The sequence below is a fragment of the Malus sylvestris genome, chromosome 6 (assembly GCF_916048215.2).
Source record: "Malus sylvestris chromosome 6, drMalSylv7.2, whole genome shotgun sequence".
In the NCBI taxonomy this organism is placed as follows: Eukaryota; Viridiplantae; Streptophyta; class Magnoliopsida; order Rosales; family Rosaceae; genus Malus; species Malus sylvestris.
Genome location: NC_062265.1, coordinates 7,390,177 through 7,404,739, shown reverse-complemented (window position 1 = coordinate 7,404,739; position 14,563 = coordinate 7,390,177). Strand labels below are relative to the sequence as shown.

The 14,563-nt window shown below is 39.2% G+C and overlaps 1 pseudogene; it reads left to right on the top strand.

Annotated features, from left to right (window-relative positions):
- The first annotated feature begins 1,318 nt into the window (after positions 1-1,318).
- Positions 1,319-8,473, top strand: LOC126625419 (uncharacterized; annotated as a pseudogene).
- Positions 8,474-14,563: the final 6,090 nt, after the last annotated feature.

Here is a 14,563-nt window from a genome sequence, read left to right as displayed (position 1 = left end):
TTCTTGCAAGGTTGAGGTTCGAGAATATTATCCCTTATTCTTGAAGTTTTAGGTCTTATGTACCAAGGATCATGCTTCGGGCATGATGCCACACCTTGGCAGGCCCTGATTATACAATATGTTTGTGAACACAAACTCAAAATTGTATTGTGAAAGAAAATGCCAATCAGTGTATCCATGTTGAAGCAATACATCACCATTTGGTTAGGTTTTGACCGAACTGGGTCGAGCCATTTGGTAGACTTCAGCTGAACTGGGTCCATGCCTTTCTTTCACGTTTGTGGTAGTAATCAGATTCGAGAATTTGGTAAATTTCCACTTTCTACATTGTTGCTTCAGGAGCGAGTTAGAAACATGGAATGACGAGAAAAGTATTCTCCAGTCAAGATTTGATCGAATTTATAAAATTCAGAATTGTACTCATTCATGGACGTAATTATGGTTTGCTGCGGGCAATTTCTTTCATGATTAGATGGTCTATAGAAGTGAGCCAAAGAGCCCTGGAATCCTCGTTCGAGGAGTATTTCCATTTGTAATGCTTTGAGCATAAGTCTTCGAATGAAGATTATGGTGGAGGCTTATTCAGCTCTTCCTTACCATTGTTGGCATCAATGGTTTCTCAGCTTCTTGATAGTCAAGTGGAGATTCACATCTTGTACCCCACCTAAAGTGGTTTCTATTAGAAAACGTCCAAATCAGGAAAATCAAACTTGTGACGATTCGACAATCCATTGAATTTGAGGGAACAAGATTGTGATTGGTGCTATGGGAATGAATCATCCATAAGCATCAAAGTTAGAACATTCGAGTTCTAAGACATGGTTTTCATGAAAAACGTCGGGTTTTCATGGGTGTATTATTTTATGAAATCTTCGGGTTTCAAAGGCACTAAATATGAAACTACAGGTTCAATTTAGTTTATGAACGTTTAGTTCATAAAGGAAAGGTTCCTGCAAGAAACTCAGAATGCAATATACTAACTTAGTGTAGTGGATTTGAGTTGTCTTCGGGAACTCAAGTGTGAGAGCTTCGTTACTACGAAAGTATGTGACGGTTCAAAGAAGAGAAATAAATTATTGAATCGTTAATGTCCAAAAGTGATCTTCAGGTTAATAATTTTGGATTCATTATCAGATTAATGGACTGCAGATCACTTTTAATTAATTCAATAAATCGGGACCATTCGGGGTCGATCGTAGAAGCAAAATAATATGAAAATAATATTATTGGATAAAAAATAGAGCCCCAAAAAAATTGGGCTTAATGCCGGGGGTTAAGAGGCACGAGTTGCGTGCCTTAAGCATAAAGTGAGGCCTAAATGTTCGTTTGGTGGTGGCTGCAAGCCACGGGTGAGGAATGGGAGACCCTAGTTGCAGCTGGGTCGTGTTTTGGGCCACAAGGGAGTGCACGGACAGGTCTAGCGCAAGCTGGCCTGTGGGGTTGTCACAGGGATCCCAGCGAAGACTGGTTGCGTGAAAGCAGCCCCATAGTGACTGCAGGTCACGGGCTTGGGTATGGGTGGCATAGTGACAAGCCCAGCATATGCTGGCTATATGTATGCGAGCCAGAGCAACAAAACCCAGCAACCAAAAAGGTTACAGCGTGTGTATGGGAGGACAGCCTAGACAATTGGGCAAGTTGGATGGCTGCGGGCCAAGGCTAGTGTGCATAGGCTCAGGGTTGCAGGCCCTACCGAGGTAAAATCCAAGCCTAGGCCTGGTAAAATCCAGGTTTAGGAAACCCTAAATATGCTTCTAATTTAATTTAATACTTTGACTCACAAATTCCACATAGCAATTATTGTGTAATGCATAAAACAAATATATATATTGACAAATATATGAACATATACAATATATATATCGGAAGGTAAATATAAATGTAGGGGGTTCATGCATCATGGGGAATGTTTTCATGCTTCATGGGTCGTTTCAAATATCTTCCTTTATTTTAAGTGTACCTAAGTAGCAGAAAACAACAAAAGCCTTTGAATTTGTCCAGGTTTAGGAAACCCTAAATGACATACCCCGTCCCGAAGGAGGGCATGCTGGCCGTCACGTGAGAGTGACGTAACCATTTGCACAGTACGGAAGCTTTAAGATACAATTTATAAGTTGATACACCCGAAGGTGAGTCCTAATTTTGTCCAATTTGTCAGAACACCGTCGAATTCCTCGTAGTCACCACTCCTTTGTGATTCCTGAACCTGGAGGGGCGCAAAACCAAAATTGAGTGGGTCAGTAAAACAATTCTTTTCCAAATCCAAACATTTCTCAAAACGTTGTAACCCCTCTCCGTAAAACTTGTATACTTTCCTAGAAATGTAAAATATAAATATACACATATATTCTCAAAACTTCATTTTTACTATCTCAACATTTTTCTTTATCAATCATGCCATGCCATGTCTAATTCAACAGTTAAGTATGGATGCATCAACAATAATCATATCAGGTGCAAGAAAGTAATCAACCAGAGGCCCTCTAATAGCCCTGTACGGTTGAACCTAGAGCTCAAAATCTATCACTCTCACTCTGCGGAGTCACCTCTGTGACCTATCCGGCCTTCTGCACATAAGTCGGAACCACCTAATGTAGTCTGTACGACTCAATGGTTAATATTACGCTCTAGTGCTTTCTCATCAATCATCTGTGCACATAATCTAAGGTCACCCACCAGTCGGAATCTCACTAACTCTCTGAGACTGGCCCGTCGCACCCACTCCGCGTGGACTGTACGACTAACATCTACTTGGATCCAAGGCGAGCGTGCGATGCGGTGAATACTATAAGCACTAAACCATGGTGCAGGATTTGAGCTCAATATATATCAACATCATCATAACAGTATTTAAATACTCACCTGATACTCACCTGTGCGTCCGCCGCACCAATTCATACATATGCATCATATATCAATTCATATCATTTCATGCATGGCAATTCGATTCACGTTTTTCATATAATTCTATATACTTTTCGCATACTTCTGTGCATGGCATTTCAACTAATATATCTCATATACTTTTATACATTTTCATTTAAAGCATAATTTCATGCATTTTCAATTTCTGGGAAAACGGCAAGTATATATGTATACGGAAAACAAAACTGCCCACTCACAGAATACATCGACGTGTCGAAGGTCCCTGAGCCTCCCTTAGCCATGCCCAACGTCCGTATAATCCTCGCCTATACGAGAAGTAACCAAATTGACGTTATTTAACGCATAATCCCACTCTTAGCTAATAACTCCTCATATATTGCTCAAATTGGGTATATGAATATACCACTGTGACCTACACAACCTCAGGATCATCCCCATATTTTTAAAATAATTTTTTGGAGGTCTCATGCACCCCCACGCGCCTGATGTGGCACGGACCTACGCGCCCCCACGCGCGGCCACGTGCCGTGCACACTGACGGCACAGTAACGGCAGTTAGGGAATATTCCGTTAAATCCTAGCATATTCCGTTAAATAATTAACGGCGTCAGTCAACGCCGTTAGCATATTCCGTCAAAACTGACGGAATATTCCCTGTCTTCTCCGGCGACTGTTCGCCGGTTTCTGGAAAAATTTCAAACTTGCTATTCTCCTTCGTTTTTCATCCATTTTTCACGTAATTTATACCAAATTGAAGCCCTAAACATCTACTATCGCGTTGGACTAGTTTTAAGGCCTAAAAACAACGGGATCAAACTTTTCAAAAAATTCAAGAAATCGGCCAAACTTACAGTTCGTGATCCCGACGTCCAAATCATGCCAACGAAGCACTCCGAGCTTCCTTGGGACTTTCTAAAGCTCGCTGTGACCTTGTTTTAGCCTAAAATGTAACCATTTAAAAGATCATGAACAGTACATAAACACGGGACCTTAAAAACTAGGGTTTCCCGAAGTAGAACTTACCTGAAATGGATACCATCGTGCTCGTGAAGTCTTCAGGGTTCCAATGGTGGTCTTAGATTCGTCGTTGGTATAGATTTAGGGTGGTTTTGTGGTGGTCCGTGTGAGTTCGAAGGAGAGGGAGAGAGAACTGAGAGTTTCGTGAGGGAGGAGAGAGAGAGAGACAATGTTACGGGTTATGGGGAGGGTTTTGAGGTGTGGGGATCCCACGTGTCCAACCCAATCCCAATTTCATAAATTCCAACATAAAAATCCAAACTTAAGCCTAGTTTAAGTTCCTAAAACCAAATAACTTAGGAACTTTAAGTAAAACCAATTGTTAAATTTTCGCCCCTTAGTCCCGTTTAAGGGCATTTTCGTCTTTTCACGTCCTCGGAATTAAAATTCCGGGACGGGCTGTGACACTAAATATGCTTCTAATTGAATTTAATACTTTGACTCACAAATTCCACATAGCAATTATTGCGTAATGCATAAAACAAATATATATATTGACAAATATATGAACATATACAATATATATATCGGAAGGTAAATATAAATGTAGGGGGTTCATGCATCATGGGGAATGTTTTCATGCTTCATGGGTCGTTTCAAATATCTTCCTTTATTTTAAGCGTACCTAAGTAGCAGAAAACAATAAAAGCCTTTGAATTTGTAGAAGATCATTTTTGAAAGCTGGAATTCTCCAATGCGTTGTATTACGTTCAACACAGAAAAATTAAATTGAATCAATAGCATGTAGATCAATTTAATAAAATAATAAATTAATCATAAAAAGAATGATTAAAACATAATACTCCCCAATTTGAAGATCAAACTCTCTTGTTAGCGTAACGTCAAGAGCGTGCTGATAACGTGTTGTAGGCATAATTTACTGAACAATTATGGAGACCTTAGAGAGAGAAGGGGTGCGGCAATAGAGAGAAGAATAGAGAAATGTGTAATTGTTGGTGTGTGTTATCTCACCCCATTGTGCCTTTATTTATAGTAGTAGGAAGGGTAAAACCTTTCCCTTTAGGATTACAACATTTAATAGGTAATTTAATCCTAATAGGAATATAAGATACAGTCCCATATTTCCTAGGATTTACACAATCACATTCCTATTCTAAATAGGACTGCAACATCTTTCTTATAATTGGGGGTTTTTTTGTTCAAGTAAGGGTGTTTGGTTTCTTTATATTTTACTAGCATTTGCCTACACACAAAGTGTGTATGAACACGTTTTTTTTTTTTAAAATGAGAAGGAGAGAGAGAGAGAGAGAGAGAGAGAGAGAGAGAGAGAGAGAGAATGTGAAGGGAGTTAGAGGTTTTTTTTTTGTTTTTTTTAAAATAATATTAGAGATATTTTAACATCACCTGTATGTGAGGCTTCAATAAAAAAATAGTAAAATTTGAACATGTGAAATTACATTATTACCCATCATTTTGTGTGTGTGTGTGTGATAAAAGACTAAATTGTATTTTCACCATTTTTTGGTTGACAAAGAGGGTTTCATTAATTAGTAGAGATAATAAAAATTAGGGTATCCTAATGAAAAGAGATCATCTCCAGATCTCTTCCATCAATGCCATCGGATCAAGTGATTCAAATCTTTGAAATTTCATCCAACGACCCATCTATTTTGATCCCTTAAAAGCTATAATAATTTTTGGCCGTTGAATGAAATTTCAAAGGCTCAGATCACATCTACCTTCTTCATTATGGGTATTTTATGAATATGTTAGTCTAGCCTTTGATTTTTTTGTTTCTTTTTCAAATGATAGGTTTTGCTTAGTGGTTTTCTAAGCTTATTATATGGGGTAATAAGCTAAATAACTTGTGTAGTAAGTGATGTCGTGCTTTTAGTTTAGATAGGTTCTTTGTAAAAATATGAAATCCACTCAAAGAGTTAAGTGTGCAAATAGATTGCTAAAAAATCAACTCGATAATAGTCTGCACATTTGTATTTAGAGAGAGGAGAGGGAAGAAGATAGCGGAGAATTTGTGGGATGAAGACGGGTACAGAAAAAATGAGAAGAAAAATAAGAAAGAAAAAAAATGAACTATTAGATTTGATTTCATTGTGTATATTAATTCGTAAAAAAAAAAAATATAATTATTAGAATGTTAAATATAAGAGAATGAAAAAAAAATTATATTTAAGACTTGCCACGTGGCGAGTTTTGAGAAGATTATAGTGCCACTCAGCAAAATCCAGTGGCAAGTCAAGCCTCACACAAGTTTTTCTCCCACAATAGGGGAAGAAAAGAATATTATATGTACTTATAAGTGGTTGAGCTCTTACCTATATTATTACTAATTGATTTTACGAAAACTCTATTTTCTTCACCTTTAAGGTACATTTTGCAAATTAGGCCCAAGGAGGTGTGTAAAACACCCTTACTGCGACGAAAGTCAAAGTACTCTTAGGCCAAATTTTTAGCATTCCGGTAAAGCAGGGGAGTATGGGTTGTGCATCTAGATCCGAAATCAGGCTTGAAACTTGAAGAACTACGTTATTGTTGGGAAGGGAAATCTGGGGGTGGGCAAGCGAGTTGTATGGAAGGATGGAACAGAAAGGGAAGGTATAATTGTGGCTGGGGAATTGAATTTCACAAGGTTTGGGCATAAAGGTGAAACTAAAAGAAAATGGGTGGGAGCATGAAGGAAACGAGAAGGTGCGGCCATAAACATCGAGAAGGCATGCCAACGACTCTCAAACCGGCAAAAAACAGTTTGGAGGGGTGCGGATGCAGAGAAACACCCAATGAAAATCATATTTTAATGATTAAACAATTTTTAACTGGAACGATATTTTATAGAAACAATCTTCAAATAAATATTAATAATTTGAATTCTTAATTATTACATGAACAACTATACTTTCTCGTATGAGTCTACTTCACGTGGAACGACTATACTCTCAATAATTGGCAGGCAATCTCTATTTTGTAACGCTGGCCTACCAACTTATGTAACATAAATAGCCATCGTATATATACAAATATTATGTCAATTAGCCAAATGAATAGAGTGAAGAGGGGATACATTCCGAAACCACACGACAGAATTAAATATAGAGTTGAAAATATTGATTTTCTAGTAACATCTTGGATTATTTATTCCTTTCGCTGTAGTTATGTACCAAGAAACAAACAATATATAAGTCATGGAGGACAAGAAGCCAATATGATGCATTCAAGGAGTGCAATGACTTGGACTTGTCTGATTACCTAGATTGAGTAATATTAGAGAGACTAAATTTTTAAATTAAATTATATGTGATCGATAAAAAAATAAGTACGTTAATCGGTACTTAGTTAATAATCCAAACGTTGAGCACTCACGATTATATATGTATCTTCTTTACAAGAGATTTTTCAGTGTGACCGGTACACGGGGTGGTACACCACGTGTCACTATACAAATGGTAGGATATGTGTGCTAAAAAGTTGATAACTTAAAATATAAAATTTCTCATCATTCCTATTAAAACACATGATGTACCGCTTGTATTCTTGCCAAAACTAAAAGTGTCTCCTTCTTTACGACCTTGAATGACTTTCAATGGCTTAAAGTATTTCGCCAAAAATCAAGCCTCGATATCTTCATATACAACATCAGTATCTCGCAGCAGATGCCGAGTATACCAGTCAGCTGCTGAAAGATTGGAATTGGAAAATTCAAAATTATTTATATTAATCTCCATCTTGATTGCAAGTGTAGGTAAACTAATATAAAAACCATGATCTCTGCCTACTTTTATTATATAAAAACTATATTATTCAAAGAATTTAATCATCTGATGCTAGATGATTCATATGCACTCATCGCCTCTACCATGTATATCTGTTTTTACTTTCTTTTTATTTTTTCAGTTTAGGGTTTACAGGTAGAAGATTACTTCTAACAGTTAGGCACTTCTACCATTTGATCAAATACTTGGGCTAAGATTTACTTCTCAATTTACCCTAGACGTTATTTTCAGTCCTATGGTAAAGGGCTAAGTCTGTTAAAAAAAAAAAAAAGGGTAAATTACATAAACCCACCTTCAACCTCAATCCCCTATTGTCCCCCTTAAACCCTAACCCTAATATCCTCTCCCCCCCCCCCACCTACACCACCGCCGCCAACGACCTGAATCCCTCAAATGCACAACCCCCTCATTCTCCGAGTGCCACCCCACCAAGTAGCCCAAATCAGGCAACGTGGTCGAGCTCCTCATTTTCCCCTTGCCCCTCGTCCTCTTCCCAACCGTCATCCTCCCCTTCCAGATCTTCGAGTTTTGCTATGATGCACTCCTTCCTCCAAACCGATCTTCATTTCAGGGTAATATACAGCGACGACGTCTCTAGTACCGCAGACGTCGGCTGTGTCAGCAAGGTCTTCAAGCACGAGCGCCTTGTCAGCGATTGGTTCTTCCTTATCTGCAAGGGTCAGGAGCGGTTTCAGATCACCGACCTTATCCGCACCCAACCCTACCTAGTGGTGGAGGTCATCAAGTGGCTTCCAAACCGACCATTGAACGACGACGAGGACAACTTGGAACTGTTGGTGAGTGATATTAGGGTTAGGGTTTAAGGGAGACGAGAAGGGATTTGTCACAGCCCGTCCAGAATTATTGTTATCGATGGTGTGAAATGTCTAAATTGCCCTTGGACATTGAGTATGTTATGTGGTGTTGTGCCTTAAGTTTGGGTTTTAAACTAAATTGGTTAGTTCCTAAGTTTTTGGAACTTAAAGTTAGTAATTTTTGGTTGTACTTAGTGACCCAAAAAATGGACCACACACTCACACTAACCCACACAACTCCCGTTGACCTTTCTCTCTCCTCCCTCCCTCGGATCGTCTTCCATTTCCATACAACCTGTACGGACAACCCTCAAACCCTTTCAATCTTCACAGATCGAGGTTGTGATTACTGTTTTTAAACTCTTTGGAAGCTCAGGAGTTGTTCTATACCTGTGGTTGGACGAGAAACCTTTGAAAACCCGAGAAACCATAACCTTCGATTCGAGGTACTATTCATGCACACGTAAATGTGGAGTTTTTAGAAGATTCTAAGGTTATAGGAAGCTTTAGATTGTCTCCACGAATCTTGGAGAAGAAAAATGAAGTGATTTGAACGTCGGAAAGTTGAACTTCGACGAGTTGCAGGTTTAGCCAGATTATTGAGGGATTTTCTGACGAGTTCCGTGGATTTTGGGTCCCAAAACAGGTATGGTTGTGTTCTATTCGTCCTAAGCTTCAATTTGGTTCAAGTTTCATGAAATTTGGTGAAAAATTGAGTGAGAAATGAAGGTTTTATCATTTTCCAGAAATCGGCAACGCAAAGGTCACCGACACCGAACTCCGGTGAGCTGAGGAAGACGAAGGAGCATATTCCGTCAAATCTGACATAATATTCTAACAGCAAAAGGTAACACCGTTAACGTCTGTGAAGGTTTTAAAGGAATATTTTATGAAATATTCCTAACGGCGGTTAAGGATTCCATTAGGACTCCTTGTGCGTGGTCGCGCGTGTTGCCGTGTACTTGCCGGCGTGTGGGACTTTGGAAAATTTTTGTATAGATATGGGGATGTTCTTGAGGTTGAGTAGATCATGGTGGTATATTCAAATGCCCCATTTGAGCTTTGTATGAGAAGTTATTACCTAATTCTAGTTATGTGCTTTAAATAACGTTTATTCAGTTATTTTGCATATAGGTGAGACCTATCCTGAGGACGAGCGCAACCAATTGAGGCTTGGGGGCCACGACCCTTCGACATATCAGTGAGTGGGCTTTTGGTTTTCCGTATATACCTATATACTTGAGATTTTTCCTTGAAAATGAATTTAAATGAATATATGTTTTGGAAATGCCATGCAAGTATCTATCTATTTTAATTTTGCATTAGTAGTTGCATACATTCATGATTGGTGTTGTGGACGCATAGGTAAGTCATAAATTAAAAGTATAAGATTGTTTTGGTTATGTGAGATATGATGTGATGTATTGAGAGCTCATAAACCTACACCCCGGTGTTAGTGCTCCCGCCTAGAGTTAGGGCACAATCCTTCACGTGATGTGCACCTCCTGCACCGTATGCTCACCTTGGATCTAAGTTAGGTGCACATGCTTGTCGTACAGACCATTATATGTGGTTCCGACTCGTAGGTGACCTGCGATTATTCGCACAGCCTTCACGTGATCCAAGCACTAGAGCATATTTATATTACACCTAGTCTTGTCGTACATACCACTTTAGGTGGTTCCGACTAATGTGCAGTATTGAATTTGATTTGATATGATTGAGATTGATTATGAGCTATATACCCAGCTATACAGTTTGAGTTAGAGAGATTTGGATGATGCGGTATTTGATATTTATATATTTTGCCTGGTTTACCTATAGCATTGTATCGATATACTTTGGCATAGCATACTTATGAATATTGTTTTCTGAGGATGGTGGATCTCAAGGATTCTAACGTGGGTTCTGATAGAACATCACCATGTAGGATCACTTGGTTTTAGTATAATTAGCTTATTCTGCTTGACTGCATCTAGGATATTTATGCTCTAGTCGTGTATTTTACACTTAATCTCGTACTGCACCTTATCTTACCTAGTACTCTAGCTGACTTGGTTTTAGTTTATTCGTAATTTCTTATATCTCTATTGCAGTTTATTCGTAATTTCTTATATCTCTATTGCTTCCGCACTATGCACATGGCTATGTCACCCTCACGTGACGGCCAGCATGCCTCGATCTAGGCCGGGGTGTGTCAGTTTGGTATCAGAGCCTTAGGTTTGCAATCCTGCATATTCTGAGAATTTCTAATTACCTTGATGTCTTCTGTCAGAACTATGCCGCCTCGTAAAGATCCACATCCTTTTGTTGAGCCTAGTTTCCCCGATATAGCTCAGTTAGGGGAAGCTATTGCTAATGCCATTCGGTCTTCGCTTCATCCTCCCCAAAGGACACGTCTTGAGACTATGTATAATCTGAAGCTGAATCATTTTATGGGGAATGAAAGACATGAAGGAGCGGAGAAATGGATCAATCATATTGAGAAGACTTTCCGTGTAATGCAGAGTCAGGGGAATGTTCCTTCTGATAGGTGGGTCGAGACGACTATCTGGTTTTTAGGTCTGGAGCCTGCATCTTGGTAGAGACATGAGTCTTATTAGCTTACCCTAGAGGAAATTATGGATTGGGAATTGTTTAAACAGTTGTTTCAGAAAAGGTTTATTCCCCCTGAGTATATTGATCGCAAAAAGCAAGAGTTTACTCAATTAAAGCAGGAGAAGATGACGACAAATAAGTATTATAGGAGGTTCACTGACTTGTCTCGCTATCATTCAGAGGTTGCTGTTAATCTGGTTGAGATGCTCCGTCCTTTCAGGTTGGGTACTAAGAAGAAATGGAGTTCTATAGCGACCTCGACTACCTGTGCTACTTACCAGAAGTTTTATGAGATTTTGTTGAGGATTAAGAACTCAGAGAACATGCCCAGTGAAAGTGAAGATGAGGAAGAAAAGAATGGGAATCAAAGGCGAGATGATAAAGGTAAAGGTCAGTCCTCTTAAGGACCTCGCAAGACTCAGAGTTTTAAGAGAAGTGGAACTAGTTCCAGCTCTTCTAGTGGACGTTTTAGTACCACTGGTCAGAGAAGAGGTGGTAGATTTACAAGAGGTCTTAGATTTCAGAGGCAGGGATATGCTGGAAGAGGAAATGCTTCTTTGTGTCGCGGATGTAATAATAGGCATTTTGAAGAGTGTAGGAAAGGCAGCATTTGATGTTTTACTTGTGGGCAGAAGGGACATAGAGCTATGAATTGTCCCCAGAATCAGCAGAGGCCCTAGAAGCATTCTATGCCACCACCAGCACCGATTCAGCAAGTTTCAGGGTCTGGTAGTTATGGTCAGATGGGTCGAGATGGTGCTTACCATTATCAGGGTGATACTGCTTCTTATGCTTCAGGGCAATATCAGTATTCACAGAATCCCTATTACCATAATGGGTATTCTCAGTATCCTGGAGGGTAGACGTCGTATCCTTCCATTCCAGTTGGTGGATCGTAATGGTATTAGGGAGGATAACCCTAGCAGGTAGAGATTTCTTCTAGTAGTGCAGGATCTTCAAGGCAATCTGGTCAGCCAAGTCAGGGGCGAGGTGTACAGAGACGAGGTAATCAAGCTAGTAGAGGGGACGAGAGCAAGCCTAGGGATGTGTTAATAATATATCTCTGCAAGATGCTCATAATCATCCGGACTTGATCATGGGTACGTTAACCATTCTTGGTCATTTTGCTAGAGTTTTAATTGATTGTGGTGCTACGCATTTTGTCATTTCTCATACATTTGCTCAAGTGACGCAACCTCATCCTACACTTCTGCGTTATAAGTTAGAGTTTGCTATGCCTAGAGGGGAGATATGTTATGTTGATTATGTATATCCAGATGTCTGGTGATGGTGGAAGAGGTGGTTATGCTAACTAATCTTATCCTGTTAGATATTGTTGATTTTGATGTGATTATGGGCACATATTGGTTGCATTATAATCATGCCAAGATAGATTGCTATAGGAAAACAATTACTTTCCATCATCATGGATTATCTGAAGTTACTTTTGTGGGAGATCGTAGTGGAGTGAGGCATGGCATTGTATCTACTATAAGAGCAAAGAGGTTGTCATCAAAAGGTTGCCAGGGATATTTAACTCATGTAGTGCTGAATGATGTTGCCCTTAGTAGTGTAGAGGATGTTCGAGTAGTCAGGCATTTTCCTGATGTATTTCCTGATGATTTACCTGGATTACCGCCAGACCGAGATATGGAGTTCACTATTGATTTGCTTCCAGGTACGGATCCTATATCTTTGACTCTATATAGAATGGCTCATGCGGAGTTAAGGGCATTGAAAGTCCAGTTGCAGGAATTAGTTGATAAAGGCTTTATTCAGCCTAGTACTTCACCCTGGGGAGCTCCAGTTTTGTTTGTAAGTAAGAAATACGGGACTTTGAGGCTATGTATTGATTATAGGCAATTGAATCAGGTAACGATTAAAAACCATTATCCATTGCCCCGTATAGATGATTTGTTTGATCAACTTCGAGGTGCCTGCGTGTTTTCTAAGATTGATTTGAGGTCTGGTTATTACCAATTGAAGATCAGCAGCAAGGATGTCCCTAAAACTACTTTCAGGACTCATTATGGTCATTATGAGTTTCTTTTGATGCCATTCGGATTAACAAATGCACCAGCAACTTTTATGGATTTGATGAATCGAGTATTCCAACCATTTATAGACAGGTTTGTCATTTTTTTTATTGATGACATTTTGGTATACTCTAAGTCTAAAGCAGAGCATGTTCGACATCTTACTTTGGTGTTAAAGAAATTAAAGGAACATCAGTTATATGTTAAGTTTAGCAAATGTCAATTTTGGTTGAATCAAGTGCCGTTTTTGGGACACGTCATTTCCGCTCAAGGTATTCAAGTGGATTCTCAAAAGGTAGTAGTTGTAGAGAATTGGGAACACCTTGAACCATCACTGAGGTGAGGAGTTTCCTTGGCCTAGCAGACTATTATAGACGGTTTGTTAAGGATTTTTCAGTCACTGCTTTGTCATTGATGAGATTGACCAGGAAGGATGTTAAGTTTGAGTGGGATGATAATTGTGAGCAAAGTTTTCAGCAGTTGAAGTATTATCTCACTCATGCACCTGTTTTGGCACTACTAGATAATAGTGGTAATTTTGAGGTTTACAGTGATTCTTCCTTGAATGGCTTGGGTTGTGTGTTGATGCAACATGGTAGAGTGATTGTTTATGCTTCGAGGCAGTTGAAAACTCATGAGAAGAATTACCCTACTCATGATCTGGAGTTAGCGGCTATCATCTTTGCTATGAAGATTTAGAGACATTATCTTTATGGTGAGAAATGTAAGATCTTCACAGATCATAAGAGTCTTCAATATCTTTTTACTCAGAGAGATCTTAATCTTCAGCAGCGAAGGTGGATTGAGTTGCTTAGTGATTATGATTGCACGATTCAGTATCACCCTGGTCGTGCAAATGCAGTGGCGAATGCATTTAGTACGAAAACTCCAGTTAGACTTAATGCCATCTATGATTGTCATGTTCCTCTTCTTGCAGATTTAAAGTCCACCGGAGTGGAGTTAGGAGTGGAAGATCGAAAGGAAGCCTTACTTGCAAATATTCAAGTCAGGCAAATTTTAATTGATCGTGTGCTTGAAGCCTAGATGAATGATGAAGAGACTCAGGAAATAATTCAAGCAAGGAATCGGGGAAAGAAGAAAGACTTCAGAATTCGAGAAACCGATGGCATGTTTATGCAAGAGAGTATGATGTATGTGCCAAATAATATGGAATTAAAGAAGGTAATTCTTGATGAAGCATATATTTCAGCTTATGCAATGCATCCTGGAGGCACAAAAATAAATCATACCATTCGACCATTTTATTATTGGCCGGGTATGAAAAGAGAAATTGCTGAATATGTGAGTAGGTGTGTCATTTGTCAGCAAGTCAAAGTAGAAAGAAAGAAGCCTTTTGGATTGATGCAGCCATTTCTCGTTCCATAGTGGAAATGGGAAAGTATTACTATGGAGCCACATATTCAACAATTTGGTGACGCTTGGCATAAGCGGTTGGATTTGATGG